This window comes from Thamnophis sirtalis, unplaced genomic scaffold (genome assembly GCF_051295495.1).
Source record: "Thamnophis sirtalis isolate CommonGarterSnake01/CBP01778 unplaced genomic scaffold, rThaSir2_p1.2 scaffold_9, whole genome shotgun sequence".
Taxonomy (NCBI): Eukaryota; Metazoa; Chordata; class Lepidosauria; order Squamata; family Natricidae; genus Thamnophis; species Thamnophis sirtalis.
In genome coordinates, this window is record NW_028261389.1 from 15,855,601 (window position 1) to 15,872,989 (window position 17,389).

A 17,389-nucleotide genomic window follows, 5' to 3' on the forward strand; every position below is an offset into this window, starting at 1 on the left:
GTTTATCACAATCATTCAGTGAGCATCAGGATTGAACACACTTCATAGTTGGGTCTAACAGCCAGACTGGTGTAGTGATTAGAACAGCCTTTCCTGAAATATGTGCTTCCTCGATGTCTGCATTTCATCTTTCAGAATTCTCCAGCCAAGATAGCCATTGCTAAGAATCTTAAAAACTAACATCCAAATGTCTGAATCCTGGGCTAGAGCACTGAATTAGGACCGTGAAGTTCCTGGCGACCAAACTTTTGGGTAATCTTATCTTTTTCAGCATGACTAACTTGATTTTAAATGCTACCTCAAATTACATCTGAGTCCACTATACAAATGCCAGTAAGATCTGCTTGTGACCACGTGGCTTTTCCTCTTGTAATTTAGCCTTTGGGGAAAATATTATGAACTGCGGTGGCGCAGTGGTTAGAGTGCGGTATTGCAGGCTACTTCTGCTGATTGCCAGCTGCCTGCAATTTGGCAGAGCGAAACTCCCCAGGCTCAAGGCTGACTCAGCCTTCCATCCTTCCGAGGTGGGTAAAATGAGGGTTGTTGGGGGCAATAGGCTGACTTTGTAAACCGCTTAGAGAGGGCTGTAAAAGCAGTGTGAAGCGGTATATAAGTCTAAGTGTTATTGCTAGTATTGGATCGTCTCCGATATTAATTCATCTATTGTCATTTTTCTAGCTGAGGATTAACCCAACTCTCATAGGAACAGGTTTCTGTTCTGAAAACTCCTTTGTCTTCAGATAGGTTCAAAAGTGTTAAGACCTTGTTATGGTATAAAGTCCCAAAGTACCTACAGGCTTGCTTTGGTGAGTTACTACATGTTTTAGTTCAGTGCTGGCACACCTTTTCAGCACCGGGAAGATGATCTTCCAGTTTCTGGCACACATGTACGTGTGAAGACCAGCTGGCTAGTGTGCATGCGCCTGCTGGAAACTGGAGGATCATCTTCCTAGCGTGCACATGCGCACCGGGTGGATGCTCTTCCAGTTTTGGTGCTCCTGCGTGCGTGAAGACCAGCTGGCTGACACACTGGAACGTTGAAGAGCAACGGGCGATGGCTTGTGTGCCCAGAGTGATGGCTCTGCATGGCACTTCCAGTACACATGCCATAGGTTTACCATCACAGTACTCAAGGGTGGGTTCCTGCCAGTTCTAGCCTCTTCTATAGAAGAGGTTCCACAAATCTACAGTGCCATTTAGAACCGGTTCCAGCTGCCTCCCCCTGCCCGTCCGCACATCATCAAGATGAAGAGCGAGAAGAGGAATTCTGGGAGTTGAAGTCCACAAGTTTTAAAACTGTCAAGTTTGAACAGTGTGTGTGTGTGTGTGTGTTTCTAAAGGATTAGGGGCGCAAGGGTCTTGTAACTTGACAGCTTTAAGACTTGCGTGCTTCAAATGCCAGAGTTTCTGAGCCAACATTTTAGTTGCTAGGCAAGAGCGTTGTTAAGTGAGTTTCACCACATTTTACAAGTTGGCCATGCCCACTCAGTCACATGACTGCCAAGCCACTCCCACCCAGTCACATGGCTGGCAAGCCACTCCCACAAAGCAGGCCGCACCTATAGAAGAGGTTCTAAAAATTTTTTGAAACCCACCACTGGTATAACTACACTAAACTTTTAAAACTGTTTTCCCCTGAATTTCCGTAAACTGCATTCTTCAATAGATATACTTAATGAGAAACATGTAGTGATTTAAACATTTTACATCCTGAAATTGGCCCAACCTTTTAAATTGGTCTTCCCTGCTTGGTGATCATAACTAATGGTTGTTGACAGTAACTGTATTAGGTGAACCCTCTTTAAGGCCTTGTGAGCTAAATACAAGGGGTATTGCGTGGGTATTAACAAAATATCTCAGTGGCTGAAAGTATGTGTCAGTGTATACAGTATAAGTTGTGGTTCCTATGCAAGGCTTGGTAAAGACGGATGAGCAATCAGGATGTACTAAGTGACCAGGGCCTTTGTGAATTTGGTGGTTAGATGAACACAGTGTCTTGTGGCACCTTAAAGTCTGATTTCGTATTGCATAAACGGTGAACTTTGGTTCAGAAAAACACAGAAGATCATGAATGGGTTAACCTTCAAGGCATCATAAGGCAGGGTTGTTTTTTTTTGCTGTTGTTCCAGTAGACCAATGCAGGTGTCCTTTGAACCAGAGGTGGTATACCGGTACCGGGAGAACTAATAGCAGCGATGGCAGCAGGCTCCGCCCACCCACCCAGACATCATCACAGATGCTCTGCGCGTGCGCAGAAGCGCCGCGTGTGAGCGCTCCCCGTTTCGAACCGGTAGGGAAGATAAGAGAAAACCATTACTGCTTTGAACCCTGCACATGAAAGAAGACAAGAGAACAAAGCATCCGTTTTCAGCTTCTGAATTCTGAATTTAATTCGTTTTTTGGTGATGATCTTTCAACTCTTAGGTGGCTTGAGTCAAGCATAAATAAGCGATTGCCTGTATCTTAATATTCCACTACAATCTATAACCCTAGCGATGCTCTGTTAAAAGGTATATCACAGTGATGGTTAACCTTTTTGGTGACGAGTGTCCAAAGCGCACACCCCAAACCCCAAAATGCAATGTGAGCGCCCACCCTGCCCATGCACCCCCCTCGCCCAGTTTTGGCTTCCAGGTTGGTGCAGGAAGCTTTCCAGGCCCAAAACGGGAGGGACATGCATGCATACGAACCCCCCAAATGCAATGCAAATGCCCCCTATGCATGCATCCCCCACATGCGCCCTGCCCCTTGCGCATGTGTGATAGAGACCCAAAGACCAGCTCGCTGACGGGAGGCATACCCGCATGTGCAGTGGAGCTGGGCTGGGGTGACGGCTGGGGTGCCCGCAGAGAGGGCTCTACATGCCCCATGTGGCATGCGTGCCATAGATTCGCCATCACGCCATCAGACTGAAAACTAAAAGTATGGATAGAAAAACATGTTTAACAGCGGAACAAGATGCTGAAAAAATTGCTATGCAAGGTATATTTTTTCCAAGTCTAGGGTGAAATATATGTAACTAGTAATTCAAGTATTCGTGCCATTTTGAGCAGGGGAGCGTCATTGGAAAAATGCAAGATAGAAGATAGAATTCTTTATTGGCCAAATGTGATTGGACACACAAGGAATTTGTCTTTGGTGCATGTGCTCTCAGTGTACATTAAAAGCCAAGATACATTCGCCAAGAATCAAAAGGTACAATGATAGTCATAGGATACAAATAAGGAATCAGGAAACAATCAATATCAATATAAATCGTAAGGATACAAGCAACAAAGTTACAGTCCTGCAGTCATAAGTGGGAGGAGATGGGTGATAGGAACGATGAGAAGACCAATAGTAATAGTAATGCAGCCTTAGTGAATAGTTTGACAGTGGTGAGGGAAATATACATATTGTATGCAGAGTATCCAACTACAACTTCTAGAACTTAAAAAGAATTGACATAATGGAGTTGTTATTGAGTTCCACTAAAGGCTCACTGCCATGGAGAAAACCAGTCCAGTTACATCAAAGCTCCAGCTCAACAGAAGGAGCTAAATACCGTCATCTGAGGCCTTATGACAGACACTAAAACAAGAGTATCTGGTTTCTGTTTGTTTAGTTGAGGGGGGGCGGTATGTGTGGACCCACAAATAGTTTTGAAATCTTTGTTTTAGGTTTTTATCAGCTTTTTAACCAACATTATATGGCTGGAGGGTGCCCATCCTCGGTCCTTACTTTTATTGCTATCATTAAGGCAGAGATGCTGGGAGGTCTTGTAAAGTTAAACAGTACATAGAAGAGATCTGGGCTCTTCTTCCTCTGATTCATATCCTCTTCCTTTCTGTTTTATTCCTTTGGTTCAATACTCAGAAATTGTTGGCAATAAACCACTTTTCAAATTGACCTTTGACATCCCTCCTCCCTGAGCTTGAGAGCCTTCTGGTCAGATTAGGTCTGTGCTCCCATGTGTCCATATGCTTATGAAGGGTTCCCAACACTCTTCTAGATCAGAGGTCTTCAAATTTGGCAACTTTTAAGACTTGTGGACTTCAACTTCCAGAATTCCCCAGCCAGCTATGCTGGGAATATGCTGGGAGTTGAAATCCACAAATGTTAAAGTTGCCAAGTTTGAAGACCTCTGTTCTAGATGATCATTGTTCTCTCTTGCACCCCCCCCTCTTTCAGCAACTTCCTCTGCCTATTCCAGTCCGGAGCATCCTAGAACAGCAACTTGGATGGTAAAAGAGATCCCCACATCAAAAGGACAGAGTTAAAGAATGCCGGCTGTGAGTTATGAGAGACGAAGCTCAACCCTCTGGCAGATTCTCACTTGTAAAATCTATTAAGTCAAGATTTAAATCCCATAGGCCAGCATGGTAAGCAGCTATTCACTTAACATCTAGCTAGGTTAACACCAAGAGTGCCTGGAGAGAGGGATGGTGCAAGGCAGGGGTCTCCAGCCTTGGCAACTTTAAGACTTGTAGATGTCAACTCCCAGAATTCCTCAGCCAGCAAAGCTTAGTGAGTTGTATTGTGTTGGGGGGGAGGGTGCACGAAGGGAGGCTCAGCCAATCTCATTGTACACATGTTGTTGTACTCTGACAATAAAGGTTTGAATTGAATTGCAGCCTTTTCGGATGCTTACTGACAACGGTAAGTAACAAGAAACTTGACTACAAAGGCCCTTGGTCTTATCCAATGAAATATTGTAAAGGTCTATTGTGCCGTTGCACAGTACAGTATTAATAATGAATGATTACTTCCAGTCATAGACAGGAGGCTTCCCAGACAATTGGTCCACTTTTGGATGTAGTGATCCAGTGGCACAGACTTCGTAGTCGCAAGGCTGAAACTGGAACCAGCGTGCAAGGCAAATAAACCAAAATAGAGAATGGAGGAGAAGATATCAAAGCAAATGCATGTTGCCTAGTTCTCTCTCTATGAAAAAAAAAGAACCCAGTATATTTTGAATATTGAGAAATAACTGGCATTCTGCAAGCAGAGATTTATTTCTGGCCGCCAATACAAATTCTTCCACCCTATCAATCCGAGGATAGTTAAAAGCTGGGAAGGATGAAATCCCCCCTCCCAAAGATTTATCTAAGATGTGCTTAGATATCACTCTTATAGTAAGGCGAACTGTTCTTCATGTAAGGACAGCTGTGATGGATGATGAAAAGGAAGAAGTGGGTGAGCAGTCCCAGCTGTGTCCAGGAGAGAGTAAATCCACAGAAATCATTTATTTCTGCATGCCTCAACTTAAGGCCCTCCAGGGGTGTTGGACTTCAAATGCCAGAATTCTCAATTGCACAGCCAAATACCACGCTGATTGTGGAATTATAGGAGCGGAGGTCTAACACATCTGGAGGCCATCAAGTTTGGGGAAAGCTATTTTATCCATTGAAAAGATATATACTGTATGGCATACCCTTTAGTCATGCAGCACATCAGCCTATTCTTGTAATGACCTCTTAATTATTTCAAGAGTAGCCTTTCTGTGAGATGCCGTAGCATTTTACATAGCCTGATATATTTATTCATGGTATAGGAGCAAATAATTTGATAAGCAGGTGTTTGAAGTGGTCTGTATCAGCGTTGGGATTCACTTACCTTCCCTACCATTTCACAAATGTGAGTGCGCACGAGCCGCGTCTGAGCATGCGTGCTTGCGCATTACGTTGGGGTGGGTGGGCGGAGCCTCCTGCAGCCACTGCTACTGGTTCGGCCAAACCGGAGAGAACCGACTGAATAGCACCTCTGGTCTGTATTTTTTTTTTGCAAACAAAGTAATTTTAAAATGTGTGGACTTCAACTCTCAGAATTCACCAGCCAGCTTGAGAGGTGAAGACCACACATCTTAAAAGTGCCAAGTTTGAAAAACACTGGCCTACACAACTCATGGTTTTGCTTCTCTTGAGTAATTTAGTAAAGCATGACATATGTCTATGAATTGAATCCACGGTATTACATAGACACTTTTTAAGAGTTAAATAAATCTTCCAGCATTTAGAGTTTGAATCTACTGAAAAATGCACTTATTGTATCCTACAGACATAGCGTGGCACGACAAAACCGCGAAGCCCTTATCCACGGAGACATAAGCGCGTCGCTAAAGCCGCGCCGTCATCATCGCGCGTCATCACCACCGCGACAACAGCGTGGCAACAGAAGGGCGCTTTAAAACGGCGCCGCGGCAGAAAGCCGATTTCCATTAAGGTGTTAGGATTAGGTTTAGGGGTTTGTTTTAGGGTTAGGTTTAGGGTTAGGTTTAGGTTTAGGGTTAGGTTTAGGGTACTGAGTGCTTGGGAATGCGCGGATTTGCCCTCCGCGATTATGTCATCGCGGTAGGGTCGCGTTTTTCCTTAGCGCTTAGAACGGCGCGAATCAGTCTTCGCGCTTATGTCTCCGCGGATAAGGGCTTTGCGGATTTGTGGTGGAACCCAGACCTAGTGGTTTCTAAGAAACCTATTAGTAATGTATAATATAGATGGGCAAATAAATTAATAGCTGCATAGAGACATAAAGGTTACAAGAACTTTCTGACTTTGCAAAAATAATTATTCAGAATAAGCAAAAACGTAGGTGTTAAAACTTATAGACGTAAGGAGGGAAGGAAAGGTGAACCCTTGGAAGAAGAAAACCTTCAGTCTAGAGTTATCTCAGCTTGAGTTAGAAATATGGTGTGGTTGCAGACTTATGCATCACACACACAGGTAGTCCTTGACTTCACAATCGTTTGTGAAGTGACTATTTGAAGTTGCAACATCACTGGAAAAAAAAATGGATGTAAGCTGTTCCAAGAAAAACTGCCTTTTGCAATTGACTGATGATTATTTTGTCAATTATTATTTATTATTATGGTTGGTTGCACAGTCGGTGAGATGTTTAGACTAGATTTTGCACTTTCATCTACCTATTGAGTCATTCATTATTAATCAAATTTGTAAAGCAGCCTATCTCACAAAAAATGACTCTTGCGCAACAATAAAACCACACATCATTATTATTATACAATTGTATCACAGCGGCAGGGGTGGGTTTCAACCGGTTCGCGGCGGTCCCTGCGATCCAGTTGGTCGCCGAACCCGGAAGTAAGTAACTTCCGGGAACGGCGAAGGCCCCCCCGCGCCTGCGCGCGCCCGCGCCTTACCCGGTTTTGATGAATTCTGCGCTTCCACGCATGCGCAGGACGCATACAGCGCCTGCGCGATCCTCCAGGAGCAGCTGGAGCATCGCACAGACGCTAGTACGCATGCGTGCACCGCGCATGTGCACGCGCGTGCCACACGCGTGCGCGAGGACGCCGCCGCCCTCGTTCCAACCGAACCGGTTGGAACGGGGTGAGAAACCCACCCCTGCACAGCGGCCAGTTGTTTCGCCGGATTTGGCATTGGTTACTAGTTGGGCCCCACCCAGTGGCCTTGGACGTCATAATGTATTTTCGTAATATGCGTGCAGATCCAAGCAGTGCGGCTTTTTGCATTTGACTGATGGTGATTTTGTCAATTTTTAACTGTTTTAAAAGTAATTCCAGTGCTTTTGGAATAGCACCCAGTGTGCCGATTACCACTGGAATTACCACTGCTGTTTTGTGCCATCATCATCATCATCATCATCATCATCATCATCATCATCATTATTGATATCTTATGATTATATATGAGCCGAGAGTGCAGCACTGCAGGCTACTTCAGCTGACTGCTAGCTTCAGTTCGGCAGTTCAAATCTCACCAGCTCAAGGTTGACTCATCCTTCCAAGGTGGGTAAAATGAGGACCCAGATTGTTGGGGGCAAGAGGCTGACTCTGTAAACCGCTTAGAGGGGGCTGTAAAAGCACTATTAAGCGGTATATAAGTCTAAGTGCTATTACTATGTTACTATGTTGTTTGCATATACACAGCTTATGCACCGGAAACAAATTCCTTGTGTGTCTAATCATACTTGGCCAATAAAGAATATTCTATATTCTATATATAAAAAATCAGTAATACCATATAAGAATCAGTATTGAAAAATAAATGTTATTAAAAATAAAATATTCAAACCCCAGGCAAAGATGAAATGAGAACATCCACCTCAACAATGGAATTATCCAGATAGATTGCTAGTTTCCTGGAAACCCCAAGCTGGTGACATAACCAGGTTTCAAGGAACTTCTGGATCATCAAAAGGCATGCCAGTAATCTAATTTTTGGGAGGAAGAATGTTCCATAATGCAAGGCACCATACGTAGTAGAGAAGACCCATGAGAGGGGACCTCCTAGCTGATACCTTCTCTACAGAGGTGGGTTGCTAATTTTTTACTACCGGTTTGGGCGCGCTCCTGTGCTCGCTTGTGTACATGTGTGACGCTTCTGCGCATGGTCGGCAGAGCCTCCCAACGACGCTACTACCAGTTCAGCTCATACCGGGCAGCAACCCACCTCAGCTTCTTTATCAGGTTAAATATAGCAGGCTGATATAGCGGATGCATTCTTTCTTTTCCCTTTTTTTCAACATGGTCTTCTGATTGTTGCTTCAGACTTCATTTCTTTCTATGGATGAATCTTGATCGCTGGAAAACAAAGCCATTGAAGGCTACAAATCTCCCAAAACATATTTGCCACCTATGTGAGTGACCATAGCTTATGAACTAAGTATTCCATGGAGTACCGAAAAATGTCCTGTGTTTCATTCATTGTTTATTTAAGGCAAATCCTAGAATGATCTATTTAGATTGGTGGAAATTGTATTTCCAATAAAATTGGAGAGCAACAGTTTTGAGTAGCTGTGTAGGAGAGAGGGATAGCAAGGCCATTGCCATGATGATAAAACCAAGAGTTAAATGCTGCAATAGTAGTACATCATTGTTTTCATGGAAGTGATTCACTGACAAATTCAGAAAATGCATTCGATACCATAATTAAATTTTACTTTAGTGACAGGAACAAACTTTTTTTTGAAACCCGTTTCTTTTTTCTTTTCCTTTTTCCCGTGTTTTATTTATATTATTTTCCATTTCCACCGAACAATGTATCAGGGTTTTAAACAATCAAAATCCACGTATTTGTTATAATATTCATCACAATACTATTAATAATGTAACTACAGTTATAATAGTATATGATACCTTCATCATCAAATTCCCTCCACATTATCCTTCCCTCTTTTTTATATCTCCTCTTTTCTAAGTTCTATTTCTATTATCTAACCATTCGTAAAATTCATCCCACGTTAAGAAATACTCTTTCTTCTTTATCTTTAACACTAAGTGTTAGTCTATCCATTTCTGTACAGTCTAATATTTTCTTAATGACATTGCCATCTGACGGTATTTCATTATTTTTCCACTATTGTACAAATACAATCCTAGCTGCAGTTAATATACAATATTTTTTGGAGTATACCACACACCTTTTTCTCTCAAAAACCAGGGTGAAAATCTGGGTGCCTTTTATACACAATACAGCATTTTTGGCCTCCCCAAATCCTGCCCCCTTTGCAAAAATGGCCATGCATAGCCTTTAGGAGGTTTCCAGAGTGCTCCTGGGGGCTGGGGAGGGTAGAAATGAGTGAAAAACGGGCTGTTTTTTGCTTGTTTTTGGCCCCCCAGCCCCAGAAGCACTCTATAAGCCTCCTAAAGGCTATGCATGCCCTTTTTTTGACAAAAAATGGGCCCATTTGCAGAGTGCAAAAAACGTTTAAAAAAAAATTGCCTCTTCGAAATCTTGGTGCGTCTTATACCTTGAAAAATACAGGTATGTACTACCAGATGCATAGTCTTTTTATCACATCATAACCCGTTTCTTTACTGCACCTTCCACCTTCTTCCTACCAATCTGGTCCCACTTCCCATCTAATGGGGCCAGAGGTTGATTGCCAGCTCTGCCAGCCTCATCTAACATTGTAGCTTCCTTGTAAATCCTTATCTCACTCAAACCTATATACAAAGCCAAACCCCACCCCAAACAAAAAAGCGCATTCTCTTTCATGGCATGGCTTGAATCAGATGGAGAGTTAGCTTTGGGATTAAATGCAGTATTGTGCTTTTAGCTGCATTTGTGTCAGATCTTGTTATTTCGTACTTATCTGAAAGTCTTTCAAAGCAAACAGAAACAAAGCACGTTGTTTATACTTTCTGGCATTAAGTGGGAAACCATCCATCTCCAAGAGACATGCAAACAGAGCTCTCTCTCTCTCTCCATTTTGTTTTTTTTTAAAGGCTTATTTTGTGTCTCCATTGACAGGCCGCTCTTAGCCTCCATCCCATCTTTTCAACTCTTGTAGTGAATTATGGTTTGCTGCACCGGGGATAGAAGCTGTTCTGTGGAAGTTGGCTTGAAGGGTCTGTTTTAAAGTAGGCTCTTCAACGCATGGACAAGTCATTCAAGACCTCACAGGATAGGAATAGCAATAGCAGTTAGACATATACCGCTTCATAGGGCTTTCAGCCCTCTCTAAGCAGTTTACAGAGTCAGCATATTGCCCCCACAGTCTGGGTCCTCATTTCACCCACCTCGGAAGGATGGAAGGCTGAGTCAACCCTGAGCCGGTGAGATTTGAACAGCCGAACTGCAGAACTGCAGTCAGCTGAAGTAGCCTGCAGTGCTGCATTTAACCACTGCGCCACCTCGGCTCTTATGAAGCATAAAAACCCATGTTTGGATCGGATGAAGACTCCAATGAAGGTTTCATACACTCAATTACTTGACACTTCTTCTGTGTCTAGATCAAACTTTAAACTCTCAGAATAAAGCCACCTTCTTGGCTTTGCCCTTGGGCCAAACTTAAGTCATTATCGGTACATGTTTCTGGTAGTAGCCAACATGCCAGCAGATTGTCTGGGTTCTGTGTCTCTCCATATTCAGCAGGTAGCAGGTTGTTATCCAATAAGAATCTCCACTGGAGTGTTCTTCATTTAGGCACTCCAACTCTCAACCTATTCAGGGCAGTGGTGGGATTCCAAATCTTTCCCTACTGGATCTATGACGGAGCACTTTGCGCAGGCGCACACCTAATGCACACTTTGCGTGCAGGTGCAGCACTCAAAGATTGCCCTCGGTGTCAGTGTTGATCTTGACATTGTTTTTACTAACTTTCGCTATTCTGCAGAGGAACATACAACAATACCTGGCATTTGAGAACCATTTCTCAGTTATTCATCACCCAACGTGACCTCACCTTGTTAGTTGATCATCTAGACTGCACAAGGAGCTTGTTTTGAAAGGTAGAAGTAGCAAAGTCAAGAAATAAGATGGTTTTCTGGATGGGTAACTTTCTCCAACTTGGTGGCTGTTGGATAGCAATAGCAATAGCAGTTGACTTATATACCACTTCATAGGGCTTTCAGCCCTCGCTAAGCGGTTTACAGAGTCAGCATATCACCCCCAGTCTGGGTCCTCATTTCACCCACCTCAGAAGGATGGAAGGCTGAGTCAACCTTGAGCCGGTGAGATTAGAACCGCTGAGCTGCAGATAACAGTCAGCTGAAGTGGCCTGCAGTACTGCACCCTAACCACTGTGCCACCTTGGCTCAATATATGGGACTGCAAGTGTCAGCATGCCTAAACCCACACTGGAAAATCCTCACACTTGGAAATCCTCACACTTGGAGCCTTAGATTGCAGAAGACTGACAGATGACCTTTGATTTATGAATGCTTTCACATATGGAATGGTCATTTGATGCTGTTCGTTTTAAATTATTTTAGGCGTCAAATTTATATTAGCTGTCCATCTTACAAAAGTTGATTCCAGGGAGTGTACAATAAAAAACAATTAAAAACAAAACTCTATAACTAAACCATGGGAGAGTGATTTCAAGATCTTACTGAAATACAATATAGCCTTTTCACAGGAGCCCCGTGCTTCATCATCTAAGCTTGAGAAAACCAGGTTTGAAAGGATTTCTGGAAAATCAGAAGGCTTGGCTATCAGTCTCACTGGGGGAATGATATTCCATGGCAGAGGCTCACTTCCTGGGTCTCGTCTATTATTTATGGTTTTTCTTCCTGGATACATGAATTTCTTTAGTGTGCTGTGGTCCTCCTCAGATGAACTTTAAAGCTCCCTGATTCCACCCCTTAGTATCAGGTTTCTCAGGATTATGTAAAAGTTGTTTTGACTCCTGTTTGATGGTTCAGTTCTGGCTCAAGTAGACTCCGTTGCTTATTCTGGACTAGGACAAGTTAGACTAGTGAGTTGACCTAAGCTTTCCTTTCATATCATTGCCTATGTAGCCTTGCACTGTCGTTTTCCATGTTGCTCTAGTTGTTCTGAGCTCGGCTTCCTTAAAAAGCATGAAGCAGAGTCTTGGTCCCTGCAAAACCTTTCTTATTTATTTATTTTATGACTGTGAATTCCTTTCATTCGGTTAGCAAGGCTTGGCAAACAGTCTTTCAGAGGAACATTTATCAACACGAACCTTATCTCACTTGGAGAGCTGCCAGAGAATTAGTTTCCAAATGCAGGGCAAGGCAACACTTGGCACAGAGTTTCTTATAGTCACAAACAGAACTTTCCACTCTTGAAACAACCAAAGGAATGAATTGTTTCCTGTAAAAGCCCACTCCCCATTCTCTCCTCTTTTGTTTCCTATGGGAGAGGTCAATCACCTCCCAAGTGTGGCTTTACTCCCAAGTCGATCCTGCTTTCTTAGTTGTTCTTATCTTCTGGCAGCTCTGCGCATGCACACACACTGGAAACAGGCTCCAGCTGTTCCTCTGCTTCATTGCTGTCTCCAATACAGAACCCTTGTCTGAGCTTTCCTCAGCCCCCAGGACTGGCTCATGTTCTTCCCCAACCTCCTCACTGTCTGACTCTGCTGCCAGCTCTGCTGGCTGCCAGTGGGTCACAACACTAGTTGTGTTGTGTGGCTTTCTTCCAAAGGCAGCAAAGTTAGGGCTGCTAACTTTGATTATATAAAAAAGAAGCTAGATTCAGCCTTCAAAACAAAAGCACTGTGTCATCCCTCATTTCTTTAGACTAGGATAAGGTCCCTTACTCAGAGAGAAAAGAGGTTGTATATAATATTGGAGTGTGGGTTGTCTAGCTTATATGAGTCAGGAAATCTTGTCCCTCGGGGCTCAAGGCCCTTCTTCTCTACCATGAAGTCCTTAAAAGGAGTATGACAGAAATCTCCCAATCCTAGCCATCAAATCTTGATAATAGGACGGAACTGAAAATTAGGTTGGGTTTTGTTTTTTTGCCTTTTTGAAGGCTAAAACGATGCTAACATGCAAAATAACCACAGCATTCCTGCTCCTCCCACATAGCAGAACTGTGCATTAAAATAATGAATAAAAGAGTGCAAAATGGAGCAATGGAGTACATTGCATGGCATTTCCCATTAAGTCAGGGAGCCTTCCATTAAGGAGCTCCTATTAAACTAAAAGAACTTTATTTTCCAGTAAATGTGTTTGGAATCAGACGTCCTGTCAAGTTGTCGGGGCAAAAAGTGGAATTTGACTTGGGTAACAACTCTTTTAATGGTCACAGCTTCTTCCACTTGTAGGCCTCTTTCTCAAACTTCATCCCTTCCCAAGTTTCAAGACCCACGAGAGAGAGAAGACAGCTGTTCCTTCTGGGCTGCTGCCCACCGGCAATTTAGAAACACATTTGTTAAAAGCATCCATTTTCTTTCCCCAAAACTTGGAGAGCCACTGCATTCATCTCAGCTGGATACCCAGAAAGAATAACACAGGGGTTGTCCTGCCTTGGGTGTTATGTTTCTCAGACTCAATTGAGCACTCCTTAGGTGATCCCTAGGCCACTGTGTAATTAGTTTGTCTTGATTATCTTGACAGTTACAGTAAGGCAAATAAAGCCAAAGCCAAAATACACCATGGAACAGTAATAAATTGTATCAGCAGGCAAAGAATATTCCTGATTTTTCAGAATGGCAGGAGTTCAAGACCACTTAAGAGTGATGGGTGACCATGGCAGCAGCAACACAATCAGAGCCACACTTGATCAATTCCATCTCCAGTTGGGGTCAAAAACATTGGCAACTTTTAAGACTTGTGGACTTCAAACTCTCAGAATTCTGAGAGTTTGAAGTCCACAAGTCTTAAAAGTTGCCAAGGTTGGAGACTCCTGCACCAAAGAACACCGGTTCCCACATTCTTGCTGTAAAATAACTCTGTGTATTTCAGTAAACTGACTTTAAAAATGGCCCAGATTTTTTGTCATTTAAGGAGATATAATCCTAAAGTGGGAAAAAGCAGTGCAAGCTGGTTGTATATGAAAAAAATGGATCCCACCCCCCTTTTTTTCCTTTTGTGGTGGATTTCAGTTACTTTCCCATTTCTTGTACAGGTTAAGAGAGGGGTAACTGGCAAGATACTTCTAGTGCTGGAATCTTTCCAAGTTGCTTTGAAGGTGAGGGAGTAATGAATAGCAAAGGGCTTCTAGAGTACTTCATTCTGGCATAGGAAGGTCTCCTTACTTAGCCCCTGTGGCCATTTTACCCCAATCTGGCCACAGCTATCCACGCTTTTAAATTCCTGGAAAACGGTGTTAAGTGTGCCAGAAACAATTAAGTTTAAGTGTAGTTTTGCCACACAAGTTTCTCAATCCATACAATCAGCATGTAGCATGTTCCTCTCCTCTCTGCCCTAATGTCACCCCCCCCCCCAAATACATCTCTAATTAGAGGTCCAAATTAGAATTGAGTCAGAACTCTAAGCCAAATTAGAATATTTTCCATCTGTAACAGACCTCAATTCTAAGTAGTGGGTGCCAAGCATTATACATTTTATATACCTTGGGCCTTTCAAACTGTTGAGCTGAAATGTATTCTTGAGCTACCTGGGGACAATCATTATGAGAACTTGGCAGGAAAAAAAATGCCAGGCTGTGTTTGTGCCATAGTTTGGTGTGGATAGCAAAATTAAACAGATTGACAATGTTGTGGGTCATATAGTCCAACCCCCCACCCAAGCAGGAGACCCCACGCCATTTCTGACAAATTGGCAGTCCAGTCTCTTTTTGAATGTCTCCAGTGATGAAGCCCCCACAACCTCTGAAGGCAAGCTGTTCCATTGGCTGATTATTCTCAGGTTCAGAAAATTTGTCCTTATTTCTAAGTTGATTCTCTCCTTGATCAGTTTCCATCCATTGTTCCTTGTGTGGCCTTCAGGTGCCTTGGAAAATAGCTTGACCCCTTCCTCTCTGTGGCAGCCCCTCAAATATTGGAACACTACTATCATGTCGCCTCTGGTCCTTCTTTATAGCAATAGCAGTAGACTTATATACCGCTTCATAGGCCTTTCAGGCCTCTCTAAGCGGTTTACAGAGAGTCAGCATATTGCCCCCAACAATCTGGGTCCTCATTTTACCCACCTCGGAAGGATGGAAGGCTGAGTCAACCCTGAGCCGGTGAGATTTGAACCGCTGACCTGCTGATCTAGCAGTAGCCTGCAGTGCTGCATTTAACCACTGCGCCACCTTGGCTCTTACTAGACTGGCCATGACCAGTTCCTGTAACAGTTCTTCACATGTTTTAGTCTCCAGTCCCTTAATCAACCTGGTTCCTCTTCTCTCTGAACTTTAGTTTCTAGAGTCTGAACATGTCTCTTGAAACCATGGCAATATCATTAGACTAACAAAGCTAATTTTGTTCTAGTACACAAAGTGAGGAGGCAATTGTCACTGTCAGTTTATGAGAGTGACATTGTCATTAACAATGGGGAAAATGCCACAATCTTAGGCCCCATGGATTTTCTCTGGCCAGAGTTGTGTAGAAAAAAAAAATGACTTTCTTTCGGGCAAGTGTCACAAAGTAAACAGATCTGTGACTGTTCACCAGAAGTGGAGAGGTGTCAGCAGCCATTGCTTTGTGTGGTGAAGAAAATGGACTGTGAGAACCAGAAGCATAGGGGACCATGTGTTGTAAAAACTATATTCATAGAGATGAGCACATCCTTTGTTGTGCTAAAAAGGCAAGCCAATTCCATCCAGATTTTTTTAAAAATAAGGATCAATGTGTCATCTATGGTTAAGCACTGGTATAATCAACATGCCTTAAGTACCAAAATGGAGGAATTCTGGTCCCCAACTCTTTCCCAAGGTGGTTCCCACCAGATCTACCCATCCTCTGTCTAATAACCACATCTGAGCTATTGTAAGAAGAAGCGTGACATCAGAAGGCTTATCACTTTGAACACTTCACATCTTGGAACAGCAGACTTTAAAATTTACTATACAAAGGTATTTTTATATATATATATAAAAGGACATAACATCTAATTTTTAAACAAGTTTATAATCTCCTCATGAACTTTGTTAATAAAAAAAGAAACAACTGAACAAAAATGTTTATATTATCAAGGCAAAGTTGAATATATAACACAATTTCTTTGCAATTCATTATCTTGTCAGTAACATGACTCCATCAATTAAACACATATTATGTTGAAGGCAGCATATGCAACTTGTATTACAGACATCTATTATCTCCCACTGCTAGTCCTTCCAAAAGGAACTCAAGGTATGTCAGACTATATATGCAAAAGTTGTCTCCTCCTCAATTATTAAAGTGCAACACATCACTTTCCAAGTAGACAAAAAAATAATAATATCCCATGTTTACTGTGCCCACCTGCAGTATATAAACACGGGGAAGCCATCCCACTAGTTTTCACCCCAATGACAGCCTATTATGCTGTCTTCGTGATAATTTGATAAAACAGAACTTAGTGTTCTAAGTTCATCATGAACTAAGTCTGATGAAATTAACCAACTATTTTGGCCTGGATGAATTAACAGCATGCATTTCTGGTTATAGGAGCATCTCATTCACTTGAACCAATGTGATCATATCCTTAAAATGATATGTAAGCTATCAGTAACGTGGCTGCTAATACAGGTAAGTCAAAGCTTATGAGCTGTTTGTATTTAAGGAGATGCCCACGACAAATTCCAGTTTATTTGCTGAATGCCTGAAAGATGCATTACTTCATCCTAAGCCAAAAACAGATGGGAAAAAAAGTAAAGGCAATTATGAATTAAACTTGGCTCAAATCTTTTAAGATGCAGCATTAATAAGGATGTCCCAAGGGTGAAATTACAAACCATCTGCAATAAATTCAGCATTCTTATTCTGGCAGGAACACTTGATAGTAAATCAGATACATCTCTGCTGAAATGCTGGTTATTTCAAATGGAAAAAGGTGATAAGGTATTCTCCAAACCAACCAGGTTTAAACATTTGAAAGTACATTCGTGTTTTTGTAAGATATGATTAGCAGCAATAATAAATCTAATTATGCTATGCATATTTATGTTAGCCAAACCCTGGAGCAGTAGTAGAAATCTTCTACCACAATGACAAGCCCTTTAAGATTATACTGTCAAAGAAACAATGGAACTCCTGGCAGAGGCATTGGAAATAGAACTTATGTCTAAAAACACAAAGTATGAATGCC